Source organism: Elaeis guineensis, chromosome 6 (assembly GCF_000442705.2).
Source record: "Elaeis guineensis isolate ETL-2024a chromosome 6, EG11, whole genome shotgun sequence".
Classification (NCBI taxonomy): domain Eukaryota; kingdom Viridiplantae; phylum Streptophyta; class Magnoliopsida; order Arecales; family Arecaceae; genus Elaeis; species Elaeis guineensis.
This window is the reverse complement of record NC_025998.2, coordinates 132,612,510-132,625,281: the sequence shown is the minus strand read 5'-3', so window position 1 is coordinate 132,625,281 and position 12,772 is coordinate 132,612,510. Positions and strand designations below refer to the sequence as shown.

The 12,772-nt window shown below is 37.9% G+C and overlaps 1 non-coding gene across 1 annotated transcript; it reads left to right on the top strand.

The window, feature by feature from the left end:
• The first annotated feature begins 6,131 nt into the window (after nucleotides 1-6,131).
• On the top strand, nucleotides 6,132-11,865 carry LOC105046420 (uncharacterized). The gene is made up of 4 exons (XR_012142236.1): nucleotides 6,132-6,979; nucleotides 7,076-7,266; nucleotides 11,147-11,219; nucleotides 11,305-11,865. It is a non-coding gene; the product is annotated as an uncharacterized protein (transcript).
• Nucleotides 11,866-12,772: the final 907 nt, after the last annotated feature.

Below are 12,772 nucleotides of genomic sequence, written 5' to 3'. Positions count from 1 at the left end.
ACACATTCGACAACTAGATAATGAGAAAAAAAAATTATGAAACGAGTTCATAGTTTCTATATTTCTTCTAATACTATTCTTTTAAAAGAAATAAAAAAGTCAAAAAATTTTATTAAAAAAGTTATTGGTCTCGTAATTAAAAATAAATAAAATATATTATTCCTTTCTTTCTTGTTTTCATCGTATGTTTTTTATTGACATATACTGTGTAACCAAATAATATACATCAAACAAATCAATACGTGCTTCTAAATAAATCGATACATAGTTTTTTAAAGAATAGAGTTCATCAATATATAATATACGGCTAAATAATACATAGTTTATTAATTATCTCGTAATCAATACACATCTAAACAAATTAATAAATAATTTTCATAATCTTATGTCACCAATACATACCACATGGTATAATTATGCATATCAATCAACTTTCTGATACATACTACGATATTTTTTGATACATGTCTAACATTGATCCAATATACATCTCTAAGTAAATCAATACATAGTTTCTAAAATATAGAGTTTACCAATACATAGTATACGATTATATGATACACACATAGCAAACCAGTCATCTAGCAATCTAATGTATATATCCAAACAAATTGATATATAATTTTTAAAAATATTATATATGATCTGATACATACTCGTCGATTTTTTCATACATACCACAAGCTTCTTCAATGCACACTTAATAACGATCTAATATATACTTCTAAATAAATCAATACACACTTTGCTGACTATGTTTTTTACCTGAAGATATGTATTGGATTATCTTTAAATGTACATAAAAAAAAGCTTGCAGTATTTATCAAAAAGTTAAATAAATGTATATGACCAGACCATATAGTGTACATTAGATATGTGATGGCCCAACCCATGTAAGAATCCAAACGAAAAAAAAAAAATAGAAAAAAAGGGGAGAAGACTCCCGAAGGGAGTCTTCTTCCTCCTCTCGCCGGCTCCCAATCGGAGTCGGAGATGAGCTCCCTCCGGTTCTATTTAAGGATCTCTAGGAGATCCCTCCTCTCTCCTTCCATCAAAGATCACAAGCTCAGTCGGCGGCAATCGCCGAAAAATTCTCGTGGAAGATCCGTCCCTGTGCCGTCCAATTGCTCGCTAGAAAAGCCTCGCCGGCGTCGGAGGTAAGCCTCCTCCCCTTCCTCTCTTCTCCCCCTTCCTTTCCATACAGTGTGCATGCTCGCTGGCGACTGGAGTCGCCGGATTTTGTTGCGGAAGAACCTCTATATTTTGCTCGTTTTTCTTTGATTTCCGACGTCGATGGTCGCCGCCGACCATCGATTTTGGCCCTCTTCTCATCGTTGGGTTGCTCCCCTCCTGCCGATGGCCGCCTCACGCCGACCGTGTCGCCGGTCGGAACACCAATGAGGGGACCTCACGGTCCCCTGTTTCAGCCCAAAACAAGTCCACGGGAAGAAGAAAAGAAAAAGAAGAAGAAGAAGGAAAAGAAAAAAGAAAAAGTAAAGAAGAAGAAGGAAAAGAAAAGAAAAAGAAAAAAAGAAAAGAAAAAAGAAAAAAAGAAGAAGAAGAAAGAAGAAAAATAAAATGATAATAATATAATAATAATAAATAGGATTTTCTTCTCTCTTCCGTGAAGAAAAAAAAAGAAAAAAAGAGAGAGAGAAAAGAAAAAAAAATCATTAAATTAATTAATAAATAATGATATAAATAATAAAATATGAGAAAGAGAGTTTCTCTCTCTTTCCTCTCTCTCTTCAGCTTGAATTAGTATTTTCTCTCTCTAAAATTGGACTTTCTCTCTCTACTTTATCTCTCTAGGATCCTCTCTCTAGATTATTTCTCTTTCCTAAGATTTCTAGAATTTTGAGAAGAATGATGATGAATTTAAATGATCTTCGTGATGGATTTTTTGATTTGTGATCGTCGGACGATACACCGACATCCACTTTGATCAGATCCGATATTTTAAGATTCTATTTCTCATGATCTTATTGAATTATCCACATGATAATCTTAGCATGATTTGATCTGATCGATCAGAATTTGTTGAATCATATTGTCTGAAGAATTCAAGATGAGTTTTCTCTCTCTAGAATTTTCTCTCTCTAAAATATTCTCTCTCTTGATTGATTCTCTCTCTAAAAAAGGTTAGTGAATGAAAAAATTTTTTTAATAAGTCTGATCTGATTCTAATGAAGAATCCTGATCCATGATTGTCAGACAGCGTACTGGCACCCACCTTAATCAGACCATGAATCTTTAGATTTGATTATCCATGATTTCGATCTAGCCATGACTTGATTTGATCATGTTGATTTCACCAATCGAGATATTGGATCAATCGTAATGTTGGATTGTGTCACTTGATCAATTCGAATTGTACCTCATGAATTCTCTCTCCTCTGATTTTCTCTCTCCACTTGATTTTATGAAATCGATGAAGAAACCTCGGTCCTATCACTTCGAATCCGATTTGATCTGATAGTCAAACTTTGGATCGTTTAGGTCCTAATTAGATTTTGATTAGATGAAATTAGATGATCGGACCCAATCTAAACCGTTGAAATATGGTATTCGTATTCTTTCTAATTATTGAAATTGATTCTGTATAGGATTGTGGATGTTTGATCATGGGATATCGCGATATGATCTACGAATAGAATTTTTGGAAGAAAATGTATAGAATTATGTGGATTTATTGGAATGTGTTCGAGGTAAGTAATGTTTCATTTTTTTTAGATTTATCGACAAATTATAATGTATTTTTCTGACATGATTTGTAAAATAATGCATGAATTGAATGAATGATATTTTGTTATGAAAATATCTTATTTGAAATGTTATGATGAAGCATGATTAAACATATTGATTTCATGATGCATTACATTGATTGATTTCGATACTACATGATTATATGTTTTATTATCGAAATTAGAATATAAAATATGATTTATGAAAAATTATGATATAAGAAACATTATGAATTGACAACCTGACTATGTAAAGGACTTTGCCAATGGGGGCATATACGTTGGCAATTGATTGTCCTGAGGGTTTATGTCGCCAGCGAGACCAGCTACATGTCGCCAGAGAGACCAGCGACAAACCGTCAGAGAGACCAGCGGTTCCAAAGGACATGGCTGCCAGATGATTCGCAGCCTACCGCAAGCAGATACACGGTATTATGACCCTGCTACAGGGAAAATGTGGTCATAGCTCATGGTTGACGAAAAGAAATTGAAGAACAAAAGAAATTGAAATCCCGAAAAAACTTGAATTTTCGGAAAAGAAATGAATTTGGCATGAATTATGTTACATAATTGAAATTGATTTCGAATTGATGAACTCTATATGCTTATTTTCTATAAATGATTATTTACTTATATGCCTGATGAAATCTGTTGAGAAGTGATCATTGCTTACTGGGCTGTCTAGCTCATTACCTTCTATTTTACTGTTTTTACAGATGTTGAGGAATTAAGATGATACAAGATATGAATGGAAGAGTGATCAGAAGCAGAATCCTTATACTTTTATTTTAGGTTGAAAGTCTTATTGAATTTGGTGTAAGACCTATGAATCATTGTTGAATTTATTAAGATATTAAAGAAGAAATTTAGATCGTTATATTTTGGATTTAAATTATTGACTAATTATTTTGCTATTGTTTTAGGATAGTATGATAAGATGCCTTGCATGCTTATGGGAAGAGTTTCTATGAGTATGCGGCGGTTGCCATGACCCTCGATTCAAAATCTCGGGTCGGGGGCGTGCAAGATATGAATATAATTTTTAAAAATTATGCATTAATTTATCCGAAAATATATATTAGATTGCTAGATAACTAATTTCTTAAGTGTGTATCGTTTGATCATATACTGCGTGTCGATAAATTTTATATTTTAGAAACTATGTATTGATTTATTTCAAAGTGTATATTAACTTACTTAATGATTAATTTATTCAATATATATTATATGATCATATAATATGCATCGATAAAAAATATATATCAAATATTAGAAAGTAAAAAAAAATCATATTTCGATAATTTTAATGGTAGAAAAGTTTTAAATTTTTAAATTAATTTTTTAAGAGACGAGGGACTGCTTTATTAGTGGCTCTTGTAAGGCGAGCTGTGAAAAGCTAGCACCCGAGGTGATTCCATTGGCACCGTGAACACGGGCAATAAAAGAGCGATACTGCCATGGGTAACGAAGGACTCTCGGTAGAGATTGTTCCCTGGGTGTATGTAATTAAAAGCTTACGCCCAAGCTCTAGCCCTTGCCAAATTACTGATGACGGGGAGGAACGACTTGGTAAACAACATTTTAAGAAAGTGATGAACTCCTTGTTTGTAAAGTTCTGGGAGCTTGCGCAAAATGAAGCTATCCCCAGCTAGGAAGACCGCGGACCGCAAAGCTGGTCAAGATAAGTATTTCTCAGCAAGAGCCTTTCAAATAGATGGAAGCTCCCCGGGGGACTTTGTTAAGTGTTATCACCTGGCAGCCAATAATTACGTCATCCTATTTCAACCGGAGGAAGACTGTTCACAAGTCATGACCCAAGGGCCATGGATTATGAGAGTCTAAGCTGCTGGTGCTTCAGTCCTGGAGAGAAATTTTTCGTGCACCGCGACTGCCTGTGGTGGTAGGCTCACGGACGGAGTCGAAATGTGATGTACAAAAAAAAATATTTTATTCTTTCAACTTTTTGTGTGAGTCAATTATCACGGACGATGCATGTAATTTTGCACTATTTGTGATGTGCAAAGAATTTCTACAGCCCTGGAAATCAAATTTAAAGGCTTCCAATTCCAAAAAGCCCATTAAACACGCCGTTGTTTTCATTTTTTTGAGAAATTCTTTGTGCAAGCACGCCGTTGCTTTGCGCGCGGTGCATAAAGAATTTTTTTTATTTTTTATTTTTATTTGGCAAGGGCCGTTGTTTTTATTTTCTGGTGCAAAGCATGCCACCGTTTGGATGCGCATGGAAGAAATGCCGGTGGAGTTTGGGAGGCGCAAGACGATCATCGAAATAGCATTTTGCTAAGACTCATAAGCATTTGCTGGAAACCCTTTTTGCTCGATGAAATGGAACGGAAGAACTATGCCAATAGCATTTTGGTCGATCTAGACAAACCCGGGACCGCCAATGTTGATGGGGAGATCGACGACGGAGTTCCACCTTTTTTTAATATTATATATATATATATATATATATATATATATATATATATATATATATATATTCATTTTAATAAAATGTTGATGACTAATGGCTTCCATTAGTCTCCACTTCCCTAAAAAAACATTAGTCACCATATTTATTAAAATAAATAAAAAGTTACACATAAGAAAAACAATAATTATAGGAGTAGATGATTGATTTGAGATTCAGATTCAGCTAGCTTATACAAAAGACACGGATACTGACAAAGGAAAAAAAAAATCATCCAAAAATACAGCAAAATTTTAGATAGGGGACTCCAAAAAAAAAAAAAAAAATCAACAAAACTAATACCCTTGCAAAACGAAAGCCACAGAACAGAATCACAAAGACTCCTCAATCTGCAAGTCTTTATATATTATATCCAACACAAACTATTTTGACTTCTTTACCCAAGCAATATTCATTATGCTGTTTCCTGGTTCTATCATCTTGACTACCTAGTCATGATTCATGAGTTTCAGAATAACCAGCACAGAACTAAACAACAATAGAATAGCTCCCAGTTTTATGGAGAGACATGGCCGGCAAATGAAAACCCCTTGCCCAAGTACCAATCCCACTGTTTTGTCGTAGGGAATCAAAATTACTCAAACCTCCCAAACAGGTCAATCGATTTATGGGCAGAATCCGACTCATATCAGATGGAGTTCCTCAACCAAAAGAAAGGACCCCTCATCTTAGCCACCAAGTAGCCTACCACCGTAAAAAGAGCCGAAAAGCTCTGTCCGCATCAAAGCGGTGCGACCTCGTGAGCACCATCATACGGCTCCCAAAAGTCTCTCGTGCCCGCTACATCTCTGATCGCTCCAGCTACATCATGCACGAATCTCAAATCCAAGCCTTTTCGTAGCGCTTCTCCACTTCTCCGACCCCTACTTAGTACCCGCAATCCCTTCTCCTCCCCTCCCCTCGGAACCCCTATCCCGCCGCTCCAAATCGGCAGATCCCCACGCCTCCTCGCCCTTTATTTCTCTCCCTTCCCCCCGGCTCTCCCTTTAAACTCTTTTCTCTTCTCCCAGAGGCCATCCCATCCCACCAGCTATAGAAGAAGAGAAGAGAGAGAGAGAGAGAGAGAGACAGGGGTGCTCACATGGCATCGGGCTTGGTGGCGGCAGGGGCGGCGGAGGTGGCGGACGGTCCGGTGCTGAGCCTGATAAGCAAGCGGCTCCGGGCGCTGCGGAAGAAGCACAACCGCATCCTTCAGACGGAGGAGAGCCTGGCCCAGGGAAAACCCCTCAACAAGGAGCAGGAGGATCTCCTCCGCTCCAAACCCGCCGTCACCGCCCTCATTGATGAGCTCGAGAAGCTCCGCTCGCCCCTCGCCGCCGCCCTCCACGAAGAGCTCTCCCGCTGCCCCTCTCCGCCACCCCAGGACCCCTCCCCTACCCCTCCCCTCCCCCGCCCCTGGCCGTCGCCGCCGAGTCCAACGGCAAGGCCATCGAGGACCTCCTTGCCTTGCTCTACTTTGGCTGCCTCTTCGATATCAGGCCACAGAGCGAGTTCACCGGCATGATGCTCACTCGGACGCACGAGCGGGACTGCTGCTTGACGTATGATTATGTGACCGACGACGCCACCGATTTGCTCGGGGAACGGGACCTCGACGCGATCTCCGTGCTCGGGTCGCTCGTGACGTCCAGGCCGACCTACTCCGGGGTCTCTCACAAGAACGCGCTCCAGGAATGCGTTCAGCACGCCAAGTTCTGGCTTCAGAAGTCCGACCAGCCCATCCATTCGGGAGTCTCCGTTACCTGTATCTATCTGCCATTGGCTTCTCAATGACTCGTTATTTTGTTAATTGATTTTTTGGATTGATTTCTTGGTTGTTGACTTTTGGATTGGTTTGCAGATGCTGGGTTGAGGGAGAAGCTGAACAAGATTATGGCGTCGGACTACTTCACCACGACACCGGAGATGAAAGCTCCGGTAGATGTGGCTGCGGCGGTGGGGAAGTACAGCACGACTAGCCAGGTGCAGATTTCTGAGACCACCTCGCCGTCTGCCCAAACTGAAGGTTCCCCGACACATCATCAGCACAAGGTGAACTCTTTATTGCATAAGTCATACTTAAATTCCTTGCTTTTAATTTTCCAGTTATTTATAGGTTCCCTGTACTTGTCCCTTTTTCGATCTAGAGTTAGTGATGTCCAATCATAAGATGGCAGAGTACCGTCGCTTTTTACGTCAAAGCTCTCTTCCTTTCGTTGCCCCATTTTTCTGATCCATTTATTTTCTTCATTGAAAATACCCTGTAAGGGAGTTATCTTATTCTATACAGCTAAACTTCTTGAGGACATTGAATGTACTTGCAACCAAGTTTGATCCACAAATGCGGTTTGTTTTAGCGCTCATACATAGCTATCTAATGTAAGGAGTGATAAAAACGAAGATGCCCTACTTGTACTTCCCTCCTTAGTCTAGTCATGGTCCTAAAGGATTTTGCGGCAATTTTATGTATGTTCAAAAATTGTAACTTTTCATAGGAATTTGGAAATGCTCATATTGTCAAAGGCATCTAGCAGTGCTAATTGGTGCAACTCAATTGACGATCAGGAAAAACAGAATGTGTTTGTGAATATGTTATTCGGTTGAGTTACAACTGAATGGAAGGTTTTACCCATTTTTCATAGCATAGTTCAATGTTGGTAATACTAAGTATAGATTGGTTATGAGTGAAATATGACATTGTGGTGGGTTCATGAACTTGAAGGTGTTTTAAAGTTTAAAAAATGGTGACTTTGCATGTTTCTAATTAATTTTGCTGAACTTGGTTTTGCAATTGTAAGGTTAAATCCTGATGTAATTCCTGCATCTAATCTGGTTTCTCAAATCATACGGTCCATTACAACATTTTTTTCTCCTTCCTGCTTCAAATGTTAACATAAATAAAGCTTTGATCTTGTTCCATTTTGTAATATTGATAACACTATACTGTCCATGGTTATGTAATTTTTATGGTTTACAACTTTATCATCAATGTATTTGTTTTCATTCTTTATCTTTTGGGAATTAGCCTTTCAGCTGAAATGAAGTGGACTGAATGAATATGTTACTTGTATTGTCCTTTTTGCTCTTATATCATGTTAGGGCTCAGGGTGATTTCTTATAAAATGCTTGGGAAATTCAACCAGCGGTCATGGTATTGATAACCATCTTTTAGGTTTTGTTCCACAAATTGGCATCTTTGGGTTGCTTTTGGTTTTTCAGTCTTTGGTGATATATGTTTGTGTTTGTACATATCTGCCTTCATAAATTCATGAAGACATTGATTTACAAATTTGTTGTTCCTTGCAACTTAATCACTCTGTTTACAATAACGTGCTCAGATTTATCTGATATAGCCAACATTATTTCTTGAACTTCTCATGCATTGTTGAATAAGGATTTTGTTGACTTTTCAGAGTATCATCTTGTGATTTTGATTCAATCTAGTTGAAACAATTGAAGTAATCATACTCATACATACCTCATATTTAGCTTCCATATATTGTAATGGAATTGAAAAAGTTTGTTCAATGTGAATATCTTGTTATTTGCAGTTACTGGTAAATCTTTCCTTGGCTTTTGACAATTTTCATACAGAAAAGCAATGAATGATCACATCAAGGATGATGCATAGAATAGTTATGCCTTTCATGTGGAATGATGTCTATTGTCATCAGTTTAACATAGAATGGGTTAATATTTATGATTCTGACAAATGTCTTGATTGATTGTACAACAAACTAATTGAATTTTACAGATTTAAGATCGTCGAAAATAAATCTGTTAAGTATGTTTAGAAGGCTGTGCCAAACACTTTAAAATTAAAATATTCAGTAATGTAATAAGGTGGTTGTTTCTCAGATTATGGGCTCCAAGAGTGTAGCATGAACACAATGTGTATGAAACAGTATTATGATAGATAAATTGAAAATATGACAATTACCTTGGGATAAGTCGTGTTGTATTTTCCACTGATAATGGTTGTTGCTGCTTCTATAGTCGTTATTTAAGCACAAGGAAAAAAAATGGGAAGGCATTAATGTAAAAACATCTTGCAGTGGAGATGGATTAGGGTGATTGAGGTGTATCCTTAACGTTTTCACTAAAGGTGGACAGCCAGGTTCTTTTGAGAATTCAGTAGTGTAGTAGTAGTCACCACCAGAATTAAATGAGCCAATTATATCTCGTTGAATGTTGTGCATGAAATAGGGAGAAACAAAGGATAGATGCATGGTATTTACTTACCCAAGTTCCATAGTGTTATGTATGCCCTCAAATTGATTTGATATTTACTTACCTAAGTTCTATTGTGTTATGTACGCCCTCAAATTGATTTGCTTTGGTTGATGAACCACTAGATCCACTGAAATATGTTTGAAATCTAACATATATCATTTTTATGTACAGAGATGCACAAACATTAGGAAGTTTCATTCAGTATAGTCAACCTCTTCTAATTGGAGCTTTAATATTTTGAGTCAGCCTCTTTCCTCTATTATGGAGTTTCAAGGCTTTTACGTTTTGATGGATGCATCCAAGGTCACTTTTGGAATGAATGTATCATGAGTGAAGGATGGCGGAGATCCTATGTTATGCACTAATTTATGACTAGAAGTTGGGCATGTAGGTACCTATCTAACAAACAAAGGTGCCCTTGTACAACCTTGTATGATCAGGCTCAGTGCACAGAAGTCTTAACTGCCGTATGGTATACCTCCTTAATTTTAGAGTCAATGCCATGTTGATTTTTCCTAAAAATTGAAAATTTCTTTTTTCATTCGTGATGCATGTACCTTACAAGATGCTTTGGTTGATTTTGATGGTGAATCTGTGTCGCCATGTTGCTTCTATCTTATTTTTCGGAAAAATAGCTCTCAATATCAAAAAAATTATTTTACTGGATTGTGTGTCCACAGTCCAAGCTTAGTTCATCACCTTACTGCTAGGCTCACTTTTCAAATAGCATCCTGGAAATTGTTGATCCTTTCACTGGATAAAGTTATATTGCTTTCATACTTTTGATGGCTTCTCGTTAATCAACTAAAAGAATTTTGGTGTTGGTCCATTTACCTTGTATGATTAATTTGATTATGTACAACTAGCTAGTTAAACTCTCTATGTTTGACTCTTCAAGACAAGAGAGAGTTGGCATTTTACCAATCCAGTTTTCCATTCCATGCCAAAGCAGGGCATAAGTTGTGTCAATTATGCTGCATTTTTAGGGCATCTTTGGCTTGAGTTGTTCATAGAATTAACCTAATATAGGCAACCTTGGGAGAAAGATGAGCAGTGGGGAGAGCAAGAGTTTTAATTGCTGGGCCAATTAGGAATGCATGATCTTAAGAGATTAGTATTACTGCAAATCAACTTTCAAAAAAAGGGATCCATAATTCCTATTTCTTTGGGATACTACAATCAGGGATTTATTGGGATGTGTGAGTTTCTTCTTTGTGGTCGCTAACCCTTCTCCCAGGGTTGATGCACTTTGGGTTTTTCCACCAATTATTTTTTTCAGTAGTCTGGATAGGTTCTAAATGTTGTAGAACACTTGTATATACCATTGTCATTGTTCAAATATATTTGAATTCCTGAACTTTAATGTCTGTAGATGAATCTTGATGTAATTTTTGTCTCTCTTTGATTGGTTCAAGTTTTGCTGCTGTCTGCTTTTTGCTTAATCATAGAAGATGTGAAAAATCACCTAAAAATTTTAATGTGTTCCAGCTATCTCAAGGAATCTTTTCTTGTTTTTCTTTGGATATGTCATTGATGTGTTTTCAATGATCAGTTAATTTTACATGCTATGATTGTTAGTGATTAAACAAACTAACTATCTATTGCAGGCTGTATCTCTTGTAATATAAGTTTTATTTTGTTTGAGATGTTATTTAGTGGTTATCACAACTAGTGCTGGATCTGAGGTTTGTTGTGACAGGAGGATGAGCAACAAGATTTTCAAGCAACTGAAGTCCACCCTAATCATCAGTCTACTCCTGTTGATGAACCTCAAAGATGGTACTTATGAAAAACATTAGAATGCATTTTGCCTTCTGTTAAAGTATATCTTCACAAATTTATATGTCTTGCTTTTTGCTTCTCAGGATGAGGCAGACGTGCTAAACCCATCAGGGGACATTGGCTCTGCCCCGCAGGAGCAGCAGAAACTGGAATCAGATGTGGAAGAACAGAACCAAGGAGATCCAGAACCAAAGGATCAACAATACGTTCCACGGAGGGTTTACCCGAACCAGAGAGGTGGAAGTCGTGGTGGTGGCGGCGGCGGCGGCGTCGGGGCCGGAGAGGCTATCCAAATGGTCGTGGTGGTCGTGGCCGAGGTGGGGGTGGTGGTTACCAAAATGGGCGGAGCCAGTATTATGAGCCTGGATACTATCCAAGAAACTACTACAACTCCCGGGGAAGGGGAGGTCGGACTGGTGGTTCATCCATGTACAACAGTCACGGAGGAGGACCACATGGAGGTCATGTCCCTGCAAATGTTGAACTGGGCGCAAGCACTTAGTTTCTTGTCTGATGTGCCAGGAATAGACTTCATTTTGAGAGCTCCTATCCTATCTGAAGGAAATCTGGATTATGACACCCTCAATTGCTTCAAAGTTACTAATTTAATATTACTATGTGTGGGGGTTCTGCTTATATTATGAACTATAGATGGTTGCATACAATTTATATAGGCAAGTGGCTGTAGAAGGGAAACAGAGGCTTCCTGGTTGTAGGTAACTGTTCTATTTCTCTGCATGGACATGCTTGCTTTGTGCAGCACACCGATTAGGCTTGAGTTATCTTCATCTTTTTTTTTATACAGGAGGTCCTGCAGCTTAATTAGCATGGAGTTTATGATGTAGGTAATTGTTTTATTTCTGTGCATGGATATGTTTGTTTTGTGCGGCAGTCGGATTAGGTTTGAGTTGTCTTCATCTTTCCTTTTGTACAGGAGGATCTGCAGCTTAATTTGGATGGAGTTTATGATGAAATAATTTGGCATTGTAGTCAAACTATATGCTGCTAATTATGTCATCCATTCATAATTGGTCATAGTTGAAGCTATTCTAAGTGTATAGAAACTGCAAATTTGGATTTTTTTCCCACCGGTGTGTTGAAAATCTTTGAGATGCATCTCTTGGTTGTCCCTGTGCTGTTCATCAAACACTTGGTCATAGTTTACGAAAAAAGCCGGGGGAAGGTGGAGGAATGATGCTTCTTGTGCAATCGCTGTATCGGTGACCATGCATTTGGTACTGATTGTCGGCCAAATGTCCTTTTGTGATGTTGTTTTTGATTCATTCTAGTAGTTTGACCGTCAAAGTCCCTGTCGACGGGAAAGCTTACAATCGGGATTGTTAGACTTAAGATTGTTACATTTGTTGTTTGAAATGCCATATTTAATCTGCCATGTAGGTCCGAATTAAATCACCATGACAATGATATCCCAACGCAGGAATTGTCATAAACAAATGAACAGAAATGGGATAGTACGCATTTCTAGAGCCCAAAGGAAAGATTGAGAGCTTAGGATATATTTTGTTGCAAAAGGATATGAGAG